Here is a 17,125-nt window from a genome sequence, read left to right as displayed (position 1 = left end):
TATGTTCGCACACTGCATCTTTTCTTAACCACACAGATGCAACGTTTTTGGCCCCAAAAAACGCACCTGCGGCAAAACACGTTTTTACTGCATTTTGCCCAATGCATTTTTTAAATCAAATCTATTGCTCAAAAACGCAGAAAGAATTGACATGCTGCATCTTCAAACACGCAGCCAAAAAAAGATGCCCAGTGTGGACAGCAAAATAGAAATCTCATAGACTTTGCTGGGGGAAGGAAATACATGCATTTAAGTGCATCTTTGTGATATCAAAAACGCACCAAAAACGCAGTAAAAGATGCACTATGTGAACACAGCCTTATAGAATCACTCCATCTCCACATGGAGCATCATAGATGGTGACAAATTCATCTCACCTGTTGTGTTTGCTTAAGGCCTCCTTCACAAATCCATGCGAAAAACGACTGTTTTGCACGGTCCGCGGTGTAGGTACTTATGTCCATGTGTGTGTTCCGTGTGCTGTTTGCATGATATCCATATGAGTTCCATAGATGTGCGGTACATTCTGGTATCCTCAATTTTTACTTAAAAGAATAAAGTTTTGGTTTTTCAACTGCCTAACACGGTACCAAAACTTTTTTCTTTTACTTTGACATCTGTGTGACATCCGGATAGCACACAGACAGCATGAAGCTGTATACTTACCTGTCTCCGGCGCTGCTGTCACACTTGCTTCTGGGTTCACAGTCAGTGCAGTGAATATTCATGAGCATAATGAGCGGGCCCAGAAGCAAGTGAGACAGCAGCGCCGGAGACAGGTAAGTATAAAAATACATTTATTTCTCAGTGATGTGTGTGTCCTCCTGAACGTGTCACACAGATCACATAACATCAGTGTGCGGTCCGTGCTTCCGGCAGGAAACGGACATGTCGCCGCATGGAGCACACCGACACGTGTGTGCTCCACATGGACACATGGTCCATATCAAAATACAGTCGTGTGCGTAAGCCCATTGATTTTAATGGGTCTACATGTGTCCGTGTCTCCGGTACATGTGAAAACAGATGTCACACGTACCGGAGACACCGATGTGTAAAGGAGGTCTAAGCAAAGATTTGTATTCATGTGCTGTGCTGTGCTCTCACGAAGCCTCTGCTCTCAATGTAAAAAAAAAGTGTCCCACTGAAAAAATAATATTTTTTACTGACAGGAATAAATGTTACATTTTTACATACTTTTTGTAACCCTAACTATAGCTGTGGTTAGGGATCGGGTTAGATATGGGACTTGGGTAATAAAATAGTTACATAAAAAACTAATAAAAGTTTTAATAAGTAAAAGAAATAAAACTATTTACCATTTTCAAATGTTTAAAACTTTATGTTGAAATGACAACTGTAATTACATAATATAATACATGGGTTTGGGGGCTAAGGGGTTCAACACTGATGAAAGTGACTCCGGGCGTCCCAACAGTCCATGGGTTAGGGGGTGCAAAATGCTTAGAGGGGTATTTGTCACACCAGAGTGTACGACAGTCAGTGTGCAGTGCAACACAAGGGTGACAATGGAAGGTACAAGGAAGGCCCTGGCAATTTTGAATGGGAACAAGAGACACCTCCTGCATCTCATCTGATCTGTACCCTAAGCTACCTAACATCCCAATACGGATTCTTACCCCCATCTCCTTCACATGCCTAGGTCCTCACTTGCCCTGAACTCACCCTGGCTAGTGAGAGGGCTAGCGAGAGCACTAGTCTCACCACTACAATAGTACAACACAAGGTAAGGGAGACAGACAGAGGGGAAAAAGCCACAAAAAGGAAAACACTCCAAGTTTCTGCAATACATGACTCCTCAGCTTCTTCCAGAGACTGGCTCTTTCAAAAGTGGTCAGCTTAAGAATGAGATTCTATTACCGACGTCAGATGGTAGCACAGGTGACTTTTTCTAGTAAATCAAAGTGTTCACAAAAGAGCTGTGCCTGAGATTAATTCTACAAAGGACAGCCAGAAAGGAAAGAGTCCTGTTCCCCTCCAGCATTAAAAAAGTAGATTTCACTCAAATACAAGTAGTGGATCTGCGAGCACTAAGGTGTTGTGGCATTCTGATTACACGCTCCCCAGAGGTCTCCCCAGAACGGGACACACTCATAACAGCATTCTCAAGTTTGGAAGTTGGGGATAACTATAGCTATATGATAGAAAACAACTTTCCAATTGGTAGGGGTCTGACTGCTGAGACCCCAAAGAATTCACAGAAATGGGACTTTGAAGAGCCCCTTGTGAATGGTGTGGTGGTCAATCAAGTGGACTCCATTCATTCTTATGAGAGTGCTGAAGACTAGCCGAATGTTGTGCTATTTCTGACAGTCACGTTAAAGGGGTTATCCGGCTTATTTTGCTTATTTTTGTTTAATTCACTACTGGGCTACATTGGGGCAGGTAAGTAGATAGCAACTACCTACCTGTGCTGCATTCAGCCCCTCTCCCTCGGCTCAGAGTGGTCATGTGACCGCTCCTGCCGGTATTTTGCTACTTCCTGTGATGTGACATTGACAGGGGCAGGAGCTTGTATACGGGCATCACAGCTAACGTCATGTAGCCGCCCTGCTGGGCATGTACAATGCGTTGGAGTCCCCGCCCCCTCCCCATATTCCATACTCTCCTCCGCACCCTCCCATGCCACTGCTATGGGGCCCGTGAGCTGGGGGGCCCGGCAGCATCAGCACCAGGCCCTCCACATAGGCTCGCACTTTCAAATGTATCAACATTGCAGATGGCAATACATTTGAAAGCAATGATCCTCATTGTCCCGCTGGTGTCTGTGCTCTCTGACAGCTCAGCACAGCGGTGACGTCACTACTGTGCTGAGATGAACGAGGAGCAGCGGCGGGGACCGAGGAGAGGTGAGTATGTATTTATTCACTGCACGGTGGGGGCGTAGCATGCTATAATGGGGTGCAGAGCTCTATGTGGGGGGGGTGCAGAGCGCTATGTTGGGGGGGTGCAGAGCGCTATGTGGGGGATGCAGAGCGCTATGGGGGGTGCCGAGCGCTATGTGGGGGATGCAGAGCGCTATATGGGGGATGCAGAGCGCTATATGGGGGGTGCAGAGAGCTATATGGGGGGTGCAGAGCACTATGTGGGGGGTGCAGAGCACTATGTGGGGCCTACAGAGTGCTATATAGGGCTTGCAGAGCACTATGTGGGGCTTGCAGAGCGTTATGTGGGGCTTGCAGAGCGCTATGTGGAGCTTGCAGAGCGCTATGTGGGGGTGCAGAGCGCTATGTGGGGTGTGCAGAGCGCTATGTGGGGGTGTGCAGAGCGCTATGTGGGGGGGTTGCAGAGCGCTATGTGGGGGGTGCAGAGCGCTATGTGGGGGATGCAGAGCACTATGTGGGGGGTGCAGAGCGCTATGTGCGGCTATTATTTCCAGTGCTAAAGTGATGAGAGGTCAGTGCTGGGAAGAATACTCACAGCCAATGAGTGTGCAGAGGGCAGGGTTGGACACTGACGCTGGGCGATGTCAGCTCTTACTGTGAAGTTCGGCAGTCAAGCAAAGGAAGATGTCAAGTTTGGTTGATCTGCAGGTAAATAAAGCTGGCGCAGAGAATAAAGTGATAATTCAAGAGGAACAAAAGTTATAAAAGAAAAAAAATGTAGGGATGTTTTAGATGACAATGCAGCATAGATTAGCTTAAAAAAAATGTTTGAGTTCATGGTCGGACAAAGTTAAGAATGAATGGAGCGGAGGTGCCCATGATTGACCATCGCTTTACTCACACTTCCATCTTCAGATCGGTGGTGTTTGTTGGGATTGGCGGGGTCCCAGCAGTTGGAACCCAACGATCGGGAAGTTATCCCCAATCCACAGTATAGGGAATAACTTCCAAACTTGAGAATACCCCTTTAAAGCACCACTGCTGTGGTCCTGCAGCGCCATATTGTTCCCATAACTTCTGACTGGCCGGAAGTCAAAAGTTATGTCACAAGATCCCAATGTAAGTCTATGAGAGCAAGAACGAGGCTCTCATAGACTTATATTAACTCGAGTTGCGCCCTCCGCTGCACTCCACGGAACACTAGAGCTGCCGCAGGTCACAAATCAATGGAGACAGACAGGAGCGGCGCTGGACACAGATGAAGATGTCAGAGGGGGAGTATGAGACATGGGTCAGGGGAATTAGATTTAAAGCACCACTCCAGGGGTGAAATAAAAAAAAATGCTGGGGTGGTGCTGAATGCTGATGGACCATGCCATACAATTAATATGGGGTCTCTGCGAGGGCTGCAGTGTTATCAAGGGGTGAATGCCCCTAAGTAATGATGCAACTGGTTTAATGTCCCCTCTACAAGGAGACCCCAGTATTTTACATGGCAGATATCTGGAGGCTGTTATAAGTGCACATGTGATGTGACAGATCTCAGATAAATGCAGCTATTCTAGAGCTGTGGTTTCATTGTAAAAACAACCAAATCGCAGACAAGTCGCATGAGTCATTGCAGCCGATGGCAGTGAGTCTGGTGTGACTTGTGACCAGTGACAGAAAATCCAACACATGGGAACATTTGTGCCATTAATCCCAATGTGACACTATAGGAAATCATAGATAAAATGTTGCTAACAGCTCCAAATGAAAACTGCTGGGACTTGTAGCTCCTCGTAGACAGACTAAGATTGCACACAATTCCTCAAGACCAGAACATGATGGGATCTGTAGTTCTTCACATTGTGCTGGGCTCCTGTAGCTCCTGGGTACAGAGCCGCTTAGTCTCCTAGTTCCTGTTATTGCAGGAAGGGAAGATGAGCTGGCCGGGCAGGCAGGGGTTACTCGGCCTTGGTTACACTGTAACATTTTGGGATTGTGCAGGATCTTGGTGCCGTTTTCGGGCTTCCCTCCCCCTGCTGTTTCCACACCCTCCGTGCCCTCATATCTGCAGGATTCTAGCAGCGGGCACAGAAGAGAGGGAGAAGAGCAACACGGAGGGTGAGTGCAGGGGCCCGGGTCCTGGAGGAGGGGTGCAGGGTCCTGGAGGAGGGGTGCAGGGTCCTGGAGGAAGGGTGCAGGGTCCTGGAGGAAGGGTGCAGGGTCCAGGATGAGGGGTGCAGGGTCCTGGAGGAAGGGTGCAGGGTCCTGGAGGAGGGGTGCAGGGTCCCGGAGGAAGCGTGCAGGGTCCTGGAGGAAGGGTGCAGGGTCCAGGATGAGGGGTGCAGGGTCCTGGAGGAAGGGTGCAGGGTCCTGGAGGAAGGGTGCAGGGTCCTGGAGGAAGGGTGCAGGGTCCAGGATGAGGGGTGCAGGGGTCCTGGAGGAAAGGTTGGGGGGTCCTGGAGGAAGGGTGCATGGTCCTGGAGGAAAGGTGGAGGGGTCCTGGAGGAAAGGTGGAGGGGTCCTGGAGGAAGGGTGCAGGGTCCCGGAGGAAGCGTGCAGGGTCCTGGAGGAAGGGTGCAAGAGTCCTGGAGGAAGGGTGCATGGTCCCGGAGGAAGCGTGCAGGGTCCCGGAGGAAGGGTGCATGGTCCCGGAGGAAGCGTGCAGGGTCCCGGAGGAAGCGTGCAGGGTCCTGGAGGAAGGGTGCAAGAGTCCTGGAGGAAGGGTGCAGGGTAGAGGAAGAGGGGCGCAGGGGTCCCGGAGGAAGGGTGCAGGGTACTGGAGGAAGGGTGCAGGGTCCTGGAGGAAGGGTGCAGGGTCCAGGATGAGGGGTGCAGGGGTCCTGGAGGAAAGGTGGAGGAGTCCTGGAGGAAGGGTGCATGGTCCTGGAGGAAAGGTGGAGGGGTCCTGGAGGAAAGGTGGAGGGGTCCTGGAGGAAAGGTAGAGGGGTCCTGGAGGAAGGGTGCATGGTCCTGGAGGAAGCGTGCAGGGTCCCGGAGGAAGCGTGCAGGGTCCTGGAGGAAGGGTGCAAGAGTCCTGGAGGAAGGGTGCAGGGTACAGGATGAGGGGCGCAGGGGTCCCGGAGGAAGGGTGCAGGGTCCTGGAGGAAGGGTGTAAGAGTCCTGGAGGAAGGGTGTAAGAGTCCTGGAGGAAGGGTGCAGGGTCCTGGAGGAAGGGTGTAAGAGTCCTGGAGGAAGGGTGCAGGGTCCAGGATGAGGGACGCAGGGGTCCTGGAGAAAGGGTGCAAGGGTCCTGGAGGAAAGGTGGAGGGTCCAGGATGAGGGGCGCAGGGTCCTGGATGAGGGGCCCAGGTCCTGGAGGAAGGGTGCAGGAGTCCTGGAGGAGGGGTGCATGTTCCAGGATGAGGGGCGCAGGGTCCTGGATGAAGGGGGGCAGGTTCCAGGATGAGGAGCGCAGGGTCCTGGAGGAAGGGTGAAGGGGTCCTGGAGGAAGGGTGCAGGGTTCCTGAAGGAAAGGTGAAGGGTCCTAGAAGAAGGGTGCAGGGTCCTGGAGGAAAGGTGCAGGGTCCAGGAGGAAGGGTGCAGGGTCTTGGAGGAATGGTGCAGAGTCCTGGATGAAGGGTGCAGGGTCCTGGAGGAAGGGTGCAGGGTCCTGGAGGAAGGGTGCAGGGTCCAGGATGAGGGGGCGCTTGGTGTCTGGATAGGAGGCGGTGCTGTAGGATTCTTATGTAAGATCTCACAACTGGGAAGCCAGCTGCTATTTTTAAGTTTTGGGGTCTTCTGCGGAGCAGGCATCTCCACTATTAGTGAGGGGCTGTTATCTGCAGTTTTAGGACCACCTGTGTGCCGGGTGAGGGATGTGCTTTTATTGTTTTGTTACTGTGGAAAGTGGGATAGTGATTTCATTACAATTGGAAGGGATTGATAACCTGCCTGTCACTTGTGGAGGAAACACTAATCTGTTATATTAGGGTTGGGCAGGCACTGTTGTTCTGGGGGGAGCACTGATCACCTCTGTTAGATTTGAGGGGTCACCAGTTTTATTGAGGAGACACTGATAAACCTCCATGTTAGGTTTTGTGTTTACTAGTGAATTGGAGGGGGCACTGATCACTTTACACCAGGTTTTGTTTTAGAAGGGGGTACAGACAATGTTACAGTTGATGTGGGGTTACCAGTAGTTTGAAGGGGATATCGATAATATTTCATTTTGTTTGGGGGTTACCAGTATTTTTAAGGGGGTATAGGTAACCTTACATTTGGTTTGGGGTTACAACAAGTGTTTTGAAGGGGGTACAGTTAACCTTACATTTGGTTTGGGGGTTACCAATGTTTTGGAGGGGGAACTGATAACTTTACATTTGTTTTGGGGTGAACAGTTGTTTGGAGGGGGTATAGATAACCTTACATTATTTTTGGGGGTTACCAGTGTTTTGGAGGGGGTATAGATAACCTTACAAATACTTTTGGGGTTACCAGTGTTTTGGAGCGGGCACTTTTAACCTGTTACATTAGATTTACAGGTTACCAGTGCTCTGGAGGGGCTCATAGATAATAAAGAGGGATATCCTCCCATATATATCCCACTAGGAGGAGACACGTTCTTCTATTAGGTTGGGGCGCACTGAGGTCTTCTATCCGTTTATTAAAGCAACTGATATTTTGTTGGCAGATGGGTCATAAGTTTTGCTTAGGGGATTGTTAAAGAGTACTAACCAGTAGGATTTTTCTATATGAGATAAAGGCAGTGCCATACAAGATGCTGAATCCAGGCATACCTGTTATAGAAAGATCAGATACTTGGTTGATTAAATATTTTTAATCAAAGTTGCAGAAATACACTGCACTTTGACTGATGTGTGCAACAGGGGCAGGTCTTGTGGGTTGGGTCCTTGCGTTTTTTCCTCCTCCGACATCCTCCTGGCTTGCCCCCTTTTCTTTATCTGAATATTGCTGATGTTTGTGGTGCGTTCGTATTGCCACAGTATTCAGGTTTCCATTAAAATGTCACCGGACTCTGCGCATGCGTGTACTACGATCTCTGGTGCCATTATATTGAACACACTACGGTGAAGACTATAAGAAGCATTGACCCTTGCGCAGATCTAAAAAAATATATAAAATAAAAACTGCGCACCCTCCGATACTTCTTATGGTCTTCACTGCAGTGTGTTCAATAAAATGGCGCCGAAGATCGCGGTACGTGTATGTGTGGACTCCAGCGCCATTTTAATGGAAACCTGAGTACTGTGGGAATGCGCACGCATCGCCAACAACAGCAATGGTGGCACGTTATTCAAATAACGAAAAGGGGGCAAGCCAGGAGGAGGCCGAGGGGGAGGAATAAACGTAAGGACCCGACCCACAAAGACCCGCCCATGTTGCACCCGTCAATCAAAGTCCGAGGCTTTTCTGCAACTTTGATTAAAGATATTTAATCAACCAAGCATCAGATCTTTCTATAACAGGTATGCCTGGATTCTGCATCTTACTGCCTGTATGGCACTGCTTGGATTCTGCATCTTACTGCCTGTATGGCACTGCCTGGATTCTGCACCTTACTGCCTGTATGGCACTGCCTGGATTCTGCACCTTACTGCTTGTATGGCACTGCCTTTACTTCATATCGCAAAATACTGCTGGTTGGTTCCCTTTAAAATCCTATTATAGCTCTTCAGAGGAATAGACTCACTTAATGTTCTTCCTTTAGACTATATTAACACAAGTCATTTTATGTACTTTTTTTGCTGTGATTTTTTACATAAAGGGAACTGTGTCATTTTTGGAAAAATCACCATGGCTATGCCATGTTCATGAAAATATCTTAAAAGCAGTGAATATAAATGCCACAATATGCCTCCTCACAATATACTCTTAGGGGACACCGTGACCTCATATTAAACCTTCTGGATCACATGTATTCGGACGGGGGCATTGATGTCTCTATATCACAATGGGGTGTCTGAAATGTCCTATCATTGATATTTTTGTCATTGCATTAGGACTTGAAGACCACAAATATTAATTTAGGATTTGGGTAGCAAAATTGGCTGATAAAGGAAGAAAGTCACAGTGTTGAGACTTTACTATTTGTGTTCCGCAGTGTTTGTGGGTCAGGGAGCGGCTCCATTGTGTACAGGGCATTATCCCGGGTGTGGGCACTTGTCCTATGTACAGCTATAACATGGCTGAGCTGAGACGCCCTTCTGCTGTTATTACAGTTAGGTCGGTTTCACATGAGGTGTATTGTAGCCGGTCTGTGGATACACTCGCCAGAACTAACAGCATTGTTGTACGGACTATGTATTTTGGGCAGTATTGAGCAGAAAAATAGGCCATGTTACCTATAGCAACCAATCAGAGCTCAGCTTTCATTGTTTACTCTGCTCTGGAAAGATGAAAGCTCCACTGTGATTGGTTGCTATGGGCAACATGGCAGCTTTGATCTTTGAGGCCTAATGTTTTCCATAAAACCTACTTATAAAGAGGGGATGGAGGAGACTGCGGCTGTAATATCGGCAAAGCCATTATCGCCATATTGTTCTTATTGCAATCTAGTGGTCATATTAGCCTTCTCATAGTTATGGTGAGGTGACACGCTGACAGGACAGACATGTTGCCGCTGGCACCCTGTGGGCATGATCGGTGACTTTCATTCCTGTCAGGAGCCCTTCTGCACATTTTCCTCTCATGCTGATGGGATGACACTGGACTGGACTGATGATGCTGAGAGTCCACCATACAGAAATCCCTATCAGCAGGTTTAATAGAAAATCACTAGGCCGAGACCAACTGCAGACCTGTGTGAGGGCAGCGGGGCAAAGTGGTGATGTGTCAGCATCTAACTGCACTCCGAAGTAAATTATTACTAATTAATGAATAATTGTTATTAACTCATAATAGTTCTACATCTTAAGTGACAAGATGATTATAATGGTGGCAAGGCTCTGCCATCCTCATTGTAATGAGCAGTAGCAGTTCTCTATTGGTGAAAGTAATGGTAACCATGAAAATGTGTGATCATAATGCAAATTTTGAGCACAGGTATTGATCCCGGGTGATACCCTGTATGATACTCCAGAGCTGCACTCACTGTGCTGCTGTGCAGTCACTGTGTACATAGAATATAACATTACTTATCCTACACTGATCCTGAGTTACCTCCTGTATTATACTCCAGAGCTGCACTCACTATTCTGCTGGTACAGTCACTGTGTACATACATTACTTATCCTGTGCTGATCCTGAGTTACATCCTGTATTTTACTCCAGAGCTTCACTCACTATTCTGCTGGTGGAGTCACTGTGTACATACATTACATTACTGGTCCTGTACTGATCCTGAGTTACCTCCTGTATTATACTCCAGAGCTGCACTCACTATTCTGCTGGTGCAGTCACTGTGTACATACATTACATTACTTATCCTGTACTGATCTTGAGTTATATCCTGTATTATATCAAGAGCTGCACTCACTATTCTGCTGGTGGAGTCAATGTGTACTTACATTACTTATCCTGTACTGATCTGGTAGTATACCCCCAGAGCTGCACTCACTATTCTGCTGACCTTGGAGCCTAAAAACCCACCAGTATTTCCTGTTTCCTTTGGTGACTTGTATTTTGGCAAGTGTAGGAATAATCTAAGTTCTCTTGCCTCCACTGGCACGTAGTTGAATTGTAAGTTCAGCTCTGGAGTATAATACATGGTGTAAATAAGAAGGCTTTTTCAGATTCACTTCTCCCGCTTTATCCTTGGAGGTTTGAGGGACAGTGTATGTAACTGTGGCACGTGCCCAGGAGGGTGTTTTTTCCTGTAGGGAATTCTTGCTATTTTCGCCTTATTTGACCCCTTGCTCGGATCTTGAGCAGTGAATGATGGACTGGAGAAACCTAGAGGGGGCAAGTCCAAGGAGGAGAGTGGGCTCCATCATTCGCATTATGACCAGGGTCCTCACGCTGGACCACCCTTCCCCCAGTCTCTGGACAGGAAGGTCCTGATCATGTGTATTTCCCTGTGTTTCCATACAGGAGATGAGGACGATGACCCTCAGACTCATGCACACGTTGCAGATTTGGTGACTATTTTATGAGAGAACATATACATTTTTCCATCATGTCTCTGTGTTTCGGATCCACTCCTGGGTTTGGCATCAGCTGGTGATGTTGGCATTATTTGCAGCCTTTTCCCTTTGATCAGTCCTTTGTGCTGGATTTTTTGTGGTTACATTACCTCGTATGACCGGACACTCCCAGTCACCGCTGCCTCTCTCCTGACATTCACCCACCTGTGCCAGGCAAGACTGGACCTGTGGGTACAGTCACCGCCATAGTGATGCCATCCAGTTTTTCTAGGCGCAGGCTGGCTGAGAGCCCATTCTTAGCTTCCACTCCTCTCCAAATTGCCTTTTAAGCGTTTTCACCCAGCTTTCCACATATCCCGAATGACCTATACACTTAATACGTATACACTTCCTCTGATAGTGTCAGTCTTTACTGTATTTCTGCCATTTTATTTGTAAATCAGGATGAATGGTGTTGCAGATTTGCACAGAATCTGTTTATACTTTTATCTCTAATTTTGTAAGACTTGTGGGGTCCTGGGTTCGAATCCCACCAAGGACACCATCTGCAATTAGTTTGTATGTTCTCCCTGTGTTTGCGTGGGTTTCCTCACACACTCCAAAGACATATTGATAGGGAATTTAGATTGTGAGCCCCAATGGGGACAGTGTTCCTGATATATGTAAAGCGCTGTGGAATATGTTAGCGCTATATCAAAATAAAGATTTTTTTTATTTTAAAGGCTATACTGTAGGATTTCCTGGGAGAGCTGTAAGGCTACATGCACACGCTGCAGTTTGTTCTGCACACAAACTGCAACCAAAACTGCACCTTGTCAGAGAGAGCCTGGAAATGTCCCAAAAAACGCTTGTGATGTAGGTGCGTTTTTGGTGTGTTTTTGTCATTGCATTTTTTTAAAGGAGAAACAAAATATGATAGGAAAGGATAATGAATAGGTAGCTAGAATAGATGATAGATAGAAAAAACAGAAAGATTAGCTAGATAGATAGATAGATAGATAGATAATAAGAACATATAGATTAGATAATAAGAAAGAACAGAAAGAATACATAGAAAAAAAATAACAATAGCTTACAGGAATAGCAGCAGCTGCAGGCTGCAACCCTCAGCTCTCTGCTGTACCTTGGCTGGTTATGAAAAATAGAGGGGATCCCACATTTTTTTTTTTAATTATTTGATTTATTAAAAAAAAAAAAAAAAAAATGACGTGGGATCCCCACATTTTTCTAATACCACCCAAGGTGCAGCAGACAACTGAAGGCTGATATTATTAGGGTAGGAAGGGCCATTGTTATTTGGCCCTTTCCAGCCTAACAATAGCAGCCCACAGCCGTCCCAGAAGTGGCACATCCATAAGATGCACCAATTCTGGCGCTGGACCCGGCTCTTCCCGTTGCCCTGGTGTGGTGGCAATCGGGGTAATAAGGAGTTAATGGCAGCAGCCCATAGCTGCCACTAAGCCCTAGGTTAGTGATGTCATGCGTCTATGAGACACCCCACATCACTAATGTGTAAGTGAAAGTAAATAATCACAGCCAAGAAAATCCTTTATTTGAAATAAAATAAAAAGCCACCCTCTTTCACCACTTTATTAACCCCCAAAACGCCCTTCCAGGTCCAAAGTAATCCACACGAGGTCCCACGACGCTTCCAGCTCTGCTACATCCCTGTCCTGTCACAGCTAGCGGCCAGACAGCATAGCTGCCAGCTGTGAGTGTGGACAGAGCCGCAGCGATCAGAATAAACTAGGGTAAACCCCTGACGTTACAGCTACGGGTCCCGCAGTACGGCGGGTGTCGCAGCAATGACGTCACGGCCGGGTTCACTGAGGTTCAGGCCGCTACTGAAGTGAGCCTCGCGTTCGGCCGTGCCGTCACTCATGTGAGTCCTCCAGCTGCGGCTCACTTCAGTTGTGGCCTGATGTGCGCTCACAGGTGGAGGACTCGAGCTATGACAGCAAACACCTAAGTGACGGCACCGCCGATCCCGTTGCTCAATTCAGTCACTCGGGGGGTTTGCTGTGACAGCTGGAGGACTCCACCGCTGATAGAACGACTCTCTTCAACGCTGTACGATTTAGACACGCCCACCGGCGGCTGTGATTTGTTGCAGGCAGACAGCTGTCACTCAGCATGAGGGCTCCTTTGACTGCAACCAATCACAGACGGGGAGGAGTCAATATGTATGAGGCTAATGAGCGGGTCGGCAAGAAGATGAGAGGCGGGGGAGCAGTGTGACAGCTCGGTGCTCGGTGAGTATGTTCTGCTTGGGGAGAACGAGAGAGAGAGCGCAAGAGAGACCGAGACACCGACACGGCACTGACACTCACGGCACCACACTGACACTGACAAAGCACCGACACTGACACGGCACCAACACTCATGGGCACCACACTGACACAGCACCGACACTGAGGCCTCCGACAAACATCCGTGCCGCCGGTACGTGTTTGGTACGTTTTTGAACGTACCGGCGGCACGGAGACACGTACACCAATGTTACCCTATGGTAACAGGCACACACACTTAAAACCACACGGAACGTGTGTCCGTGTCGTTTGAACGTGTGTGCGTTTTCCAACACGCTCAACATGTCCGTTTTTCTCCGGCATCACGCAGGCAAGGACCCGCTAAAGTCAATGGGTCCGTGTCTGCACGTATGTGACACGTAGCATGTCAGTGTACTACCCGTACCTACGTCCGTGTGCGTTATTTAATTTAATTCTGGAAGCAATGTCGGTCAATCTCCCTCTGTCGGTCGGTCTGTATCTTTCTCCGTCAGATGGTCCCTCTCTCTGTCCATCGGTCGGTCTCTCCCCCTCTCGCATTCTCACCGATCCCCGATCACCAGCGCGGCGCTGCACAGCTGTTAAAAACCTATGGCGGGTATTAATATTTTGAAACTGCCGGCCGCTCATTGTTCAATCTCGTATTCACTGCTTCCCCCGCCCACTAGCGCCTATGATTGGTTGCAGGCAGACACGCCCCCACGCTGAGTGACAGCTGTCTCACTGCAACCAAACACAGCCGCTGGTGGGCATGTCTATATCGTGCAGTATAATAAATAAATAAATAATTTAAAAAAACAATTTTGATACTAGCCAGGGTAAAGCCACATGGATGGAGGGTGGTATTCTCAGGATGGGGAGCCCCATGTTATGGGGAGCCTCCCAGCCTAACAATATCAGCCAGCAGCCGCCCGGAATTGCCGCATCCATTAGATGTGACAGTTCCGGGACTCTACCCAGTTCATCCCGAATTGCCCTGGTGCGTTGGCAATCAAGGTAATAAGTGGTTAATCATGGCAGGCGTCTCCCCGAGATACCTTCCTTGATTGACCTGTAAGTTAAAGAAAATAAACACACACATCCAAAAAATCCTTTATTTGGAAAAATAAAAAAAAAAAACAAAAACCCTCTTTCACCAATTTATTAATCCACAAATACCCCTCCAGGTCCGACGTAATCCACGGAGGTCCCACGACGCTCTCAGCTCTGCTACATGAAGGTGACAGGAGCGGCCACATAACATGACCGCTCTCTGTCAGCTCCACGCAGCAACTGAGGTGAGCCGCGCGATCAGCGATGACGTCACTCAGGTTACTCGTGGACACCGCTGGATTCTCCAACTGTGACAGCAAGTCGCCCAAGTGACTGAAGTGAGCTGAGCGATCTGCAATGAAGTCACATGTGAGTTGCGGTCTCAGGTGGAGGACTCCAGCTAGCCGCGGGTAGCCTGAGTGACGGCAGCGATAATCACGCCGCTAACTTCAGTCACTCAGGGGATTATCGGTCACCGGTGAGTCCTTCACGGGTGACCGCTAATCAGGACGCCACACACAGACAGAGCCGCGGTATGACAATGAAGTCGGGTGAAGGTCATCCGAGTTCATTCTCATCGAGCGTCTCTGTCTGTGTCTGCTGTAAGCGGGAATGTAGCAACGACATTGTTCAACACACACAGATCATTTCAAACGGACACCACACGGACATTACATGTACGTATCTCACGCATACACAGACATTTCACACGCCCACACGGCAAGCATACGCCATCACACGCCCACACGGCGAGCATACGCCATCACACGCCCACACGGCGAGCATACGCCATCACACGCCCACACGGCGAGCATACGCCATCACGCTCCCACACGGCAAGCATACGCCATCACACGCCCACACGGCGAGCATACGCCATCACGCTCCCACACGGCAAGCATACGCCATCACACGCCCACACGGTGAGCATACGCCATCACACGCCCACACGGCGAGCATACGCCATCACACGCCCACACGGCGAGCATACGCCATCACACGCCCACACGGCGAGCATACGCCATCACGCGCCCACACGGCGAGCATACGCCATCACGCTCCCACACGGCAAGCATACGCCATCACACGCCCACACGGCGAGCATACGCCATCACACGCCCACACGGCGAGCATACGCCATCACACGCCCACACGGCGAGCATACGCCATCACACGCCCACACGGCGAGCATACGCCATCACGCGCCCACACGGCGAGCATACGCCATCACACGGATGTCACACGTACCGGGGGAATAAAAAACGGAACACGGACCCGAAAAACAGAACGTGAGACATGTACGTTTTTTTTGCAGAAGTGTGGCAGAGGCCCGACACTGACGGACACGGGTACGGGCACCACACTGTCATGGGCACCATACTGACACTGACACGGCACCGGCACACGGACACGACACACATACACTGGAATGTCAAAATCACTCCAGCATTGACCTTGTCTTTCTGGAACTAAGTTGGTGAGCTGCGTTTTTGTTGACAAAACCGCAGGTAAAACGCATGCAAAATGCACCAATTTGATAGCATGCATCTTGCGTTTTTGATGCCCTCATTGACTTCAATGAGTGACAAATGTTGACAAAAACGCAGGAAGAATGAACAGGCTGCATTTTTTTGTCACAAACTTTTGACAAAAAAAACGCTGACAAATAAACTGCAGCGTGCGCAGCAAATCTGACTTCTCATAGACTTTGCTGGGAAGTCAAATGTCAGAAAGTTCTGACAACAAAACTGCATCAAAAAACGCAGCAAAAACACGACAAAAAACGCAGCGTGCGCATGTCGCCAATCTATGGGGGTTTTTTGGCGCACATTCCCCCATAATGCAATACTAGCCGCCTCATGTAGTCCTCGAGTGCACTCAGTAATTTGCATGGAAGAAGCAGAAATGAGGAAAAAACTGAGAACTTGTGGCCAAAAGCAGTTGTGCAATGGACTGCAGCACGCCAGGGTGGACACCGGTTAGCTGAGCATGATGGGAAATGTAGACCAAAGGAGCACATCACTGATGCCCTCCTTTTTTTTTTTTAAAGGGCCAGTAACACTCTCTGCCCAATGCCTTTGATAGTGCTGACTTCTTATAAAAGGAGCGTCTGATATTCAATGTGGCTCATCATGACGTCACATGAGGCCCAGTGACTTGGAGGCAGCCTAGTAATCATTACAAGACGTTTCCACTGGCCTGGGGTAAAGCTGCCATGGAGTAATAAATTGGATAGCAGACCTGGGCCCTGCAAATCTTTTTGCTCATTTCTGTAAAGTAGTGGTAAGGCCAGTTTCACACATCCTTCTTTTTGCCGGTTTTGCGGATCCGGCGCGCTCCCGTACAGTGAATACAGTACAATGACAGCGCTGTAACTTCCGGGTCACATGCGCCGGTCACATGACAGCACGTGACTGGCGTTTGTTGCGCTGTCATTGTACTGTATTCACTGTACGGGAGCGCGCCGGATCTTCTAAACCGGCAAAAAGAAGGATGTGTGAAACTGGCCTTACACTGGCGGACACTGAGAGAAAAGGGGCCGTGTGCAAGAACAATGTATGGGCCCCGTGCACTCCAATAAGGCTACTTTCACACATCCGGTTTGAGGAGTGCGGCTCAATCCGGCTGTGCAAGCTATGCAACGGATGCGGCGAAAACACCGCATCCTTTGCATAAGTTTTTACATGCGGCCCGTCCGTTTTTTTCCGGTTGCGGCATGCTACTGAGCATGCGCAGTGGAAGAAACCGCATGCGGCGGCCGGATGCGTTTTTTTTCTGCATTGCGCCGCATCCGGCGTCCATAGGCATGCATTGAAGAATGCACCGCAGCGGCCGGATGCGGCGCGATGCGGTTTTTTTTGCTGGAGCAAAAAACGTTCCAGGCAACGTTCCATCCGGCCGCGGCATCGGCTAAATCTGCCGCATGCGG

The 17,125-nt window shown here is 49.0% G+C and overlaps 1 protein-coding gene across 1 annotated transcript in view; it reads left to right on the top strand.

Moving 5' to 3' along the window:
• The first annotated feature begins 4,772 nt into the window (after window positions 1-4,772).
• The window catches only part of AKR1A1 (aldo-keto reductase family 1 member A1), a 40,380-nt gene continuing 28,027 nt past the window's right edge, over window positions 4,773-17,125 (top strand). Inside the window, exon 1 of the mRNA XM_075320496.1 lies at window positions 4,773-4,952. The gene's annotated coding sequence lies outside the window, so the exon portion shown is untranslated. The remainder of the gene's footprint in view (window positions 4,953-17,125) is intronic.

The sequence above is a fragment of the Anomaloglossus baeobatrachus genome, chromosome 8 (assembly GCF_048569485.1).
Source record: "Anomaloglossus baeobatrachus isolate aAnoBae1 chromosome 8, aAnoBae1.hap1, whole genome shotgun sequence".
NCBI lineage: Eukaryota > Metazoa > Chordata > Amphibia > Anura > Aromobatidae > Anomaloglossus > Anomaloglossus baeobatrachus.
Note: the sequence above shows the minus strand (reverse complement) of the source record. Positions and strands in the feature narration are given on the sequence as shown.